Source organism: Rissa tridactyla, unplaced genomic scaffold (genome assembly GCF_028500815.1).
Source record: "Rissa tridactyla isolate bRisTri1 unplaced genomic scaffold, bRisTri1.patW.cur.20221130 scaffold_29, whole genome shotgun sequence".
NCBI lineage: Eukaryota > Metazoa > Chordata > Aves > Charadriiformes > Laridae > Rissa > Rissa tridactyla.
In genome coordinates this window covers 948,610-951,675 of record NW_026529507.1, presented here as the reverse complement: position 1 = coordinate 951,675, position 3,066 = coordinate 948,610, and positions in this window count along the sequence as shown.

The following is a 3,066-nucleotide window of genomic DNA, read 5'->3' as shown; positions in this document are numbered from 1 at the left end:
CCCCTTCAGCGAGGATGTTGTATGTCAGCCAAGCAAGGGGACTACCATGGAAAGAGGTATCCAGTACCTGAGAGAATTAGCCGTGCGGGAGATGATTTATTATGACTTGGACAATGCAGACTTACCCACAGACCCTGATGAGGTGCGATGCACAAGGCCCATGTGGCGGAAGTTTGTACGGAGCGCACCATCATCATATGCCAACTCCCTGGCAGTAATGGAATGGAAAGGTGAAGAGGGACCAACGGTGGATGAGGTAGCTGGCCGGCTCCGGCGATATGAAGAAAGTCTCTCTTCCCCCCTTGTCTCAGCTGTGGAGAAACTGTCGCGGAAGGTCCAGCAACTTGAAGAGAATATGTCCTACTCCCCACCTGCACGGGCCAGCATCTCAGCTATTAGAAGCAGGCATTTCCCCACTCAAGAGAGAGAGTACAGAGGGTACACACCACGAGGCACCCTGTGGTTCTACCTGCGGGACCACGGAGAGGACATGAGGAAGTGGGACGGACAACCTACTTCGATCCTGCGGACACGGGTACAGGAGTTGCAAGGAAGGACAACCACAAAAGGGGATCCCTCCAGGAAAAGTGCCGCCCCAGTTTCCAGTGGGCCGTTCCCCAGACAAAGCAGAAGGCCTGATCTTGCTTCTGATCCTCTTGAAGGAACTTCCAAGTCATTTATGCAAGAAGTGAGTAATGGATACTATGACCAGTATTAGGGGGGCCCTGCCTCCGGCCAGGTGGAGGAAAGGGACAACCGGGTTTATTGGACGGTGTGGATTCGATGGCCTGGCACATCAGACCCACAGGAGTATAAGGCTCTAGTGGACACGGGTGCGCAGTGTACTTTAATACCATCAAGCTATAGAGGGGCAGAACCCATTTGTATTTCTGGGGTGACAGGGGGATCCCAAGAGTTGACTGTACTGGAGGCAGAAGTGAGCCTAACTGGGAATGAGTGGCAAAAGCATCCCATTGTGACTGGCCCAGAGGCTCCATGCATCCTTGGTATAGATTACCTCAGGAGAGGGTATTTTAAGGACCCAAAAGGGTACCGCTGGGCCTTTGACATAGCTGCTTTGGAGACAGAGGAAGTTAAACAGTTGTCTACCTTGCCTGGTCTCTCAGAAGATTCTTCTGTTGTGGGGTTGTTGAGGGTCAAAGAACAACAGGTGCCGATTGCTACCACAACGGTGCATCGGCGGCAGTATCGCACTAACCGAGACTCTCTGATTCCCATCCATGAGCTGATTCGTCAACTAGAGGTTCAAGGAGTGATCAGCAAGACTCGCTCACCCTTTAACAGTCCCATATGGCCGGTGCGAAAATCTAATGGAGAGTGGAGGCTAACTGTAGACTATCGTGGTCTGAATGAAGTCACGCCACCGCTGAGTGCTGCCGTGCCGGACATGCTAGAACTCCAGTACGAACTGGAGTCCAAGGCAGCCAAGTGGTATGCCACGATTGATATAGCGAATGCATTTTTCTCAATCCCTTTGGCAGCAGAGTGCAGGCCACAGTTTGCTTTCACTTGGAGGGGCATCCAATACACCTGGAATCGACTGCCCCAGGGGTGGAAACACAGTCCCACCATTTGCCATGGACTGATCCAGACTGCACTGGAACAGGGTAAAGCTCCAGAACATCTGCAGTACATTGATGACATCATTGTATGGGGAAACACAGCAGAAGAAGTTTTTGAGAAAGGGAGTAAAATAGTCCAAATCCTTCTGAACGCTGGTTTTGCTATAAAGCGAAGTAAGGTCAAGGGACCTGCGCAGGAGATCCAGTTTTTAGGAATAAAATGGCAAGATGGACGCCGTCAGATTCCAATGGATGTGATCAACAAAATAGCAGCTATGTCTCCACCAACTAGTAAAAAGGAAACACAGGCTTTCTTAGGTATTGTGGGTTTTTGGAGAATGCATATCCCAGATTACAGTCAAATTGTAAGCCCTCTGTATCAAGTAACCCGGAAGAAGAATGATTTTAAATGGGGTCCTGAGCAACGACAAGCTTTTGAACAAATCAAACAGGAAATAGTCCATGCAGTGGCCCTGGGGCCAGTCCGGGCAGGACAAGATGTTAAAAATGTGCTCTACACTGCAGCCGGGGAGAACGGCCCTACCTGGAGCCTCTGGCAGAAAGCACCAGGGGAGACTCGAGGTCGACCCCTAGGGTTTTGGAGTCGTGGATACAGAGGATCCGAAGCCCGCTACACTCCAACAGAAAAAGAGATATTGGCAGCATATGAAGGGGTTCGAGCTGCTTCGGAAGTGGTTGGTACAGAAGCACAGCTCCTCTTAGCACCTCGACTGCCGGTGCTGGGTTGGATGTTCAAAGAAAGGGTCCCCACCACACATCATGCAACCGATGCTACATGGAGTAAGTGGATTGCACTGATCACGCAGCGAACTCGAATGGGAAACCCCAGTCGCCCGGGAATTCTGGAAGTGATCATGGACTGGCCAGAAGGCAAGGATTTCGGAATGTCACCAGAGGAGGAGGTGACGCGTGCAGAAGAGGCCCCACCATATAATAAACTGCCAGAAAATGAGAAGAAATATGCCCTGTTCACTGATGGGTCTTGCCGTATTGTGGGAAAACATCGAAAGTGGAAGGCTGCTGTGTGGAGTCCTACACGACGGGTTGCAGAAGCCAGTGAGGGACAGGGTGAATCGAGCCAGTTTGCAGAGGTGAAGGCTATTCAGCTGGCTTTGGACATTGCTGAGCGAGAAAAATGGCCAGTACTTTATCTCTACACTGACTCATGGATGGTGGCAAATGCTCTGTGGGGATGGTTACAGCAGTGGAAGCAGGGCAACTGGCAGCGTAGAGGCAAACCCATCTGGGCTGCTGACCTATGGCAAGATATTGCTGCCCGGATAGAGAATCTGGTTGTGAAAGTACGCCATGTAGATGCCCACGTACCAAAGAATCGGGCCACGGAGGAACATCAGAACAACCAGCAGGTGGATCGGGCCGCTAGGATTGAAGTGGCTCAGGTGGATCTGGACTGGCAACATAAGGGTGAACTATTCATAGCTCGGTGGGCCCATGACTCCTC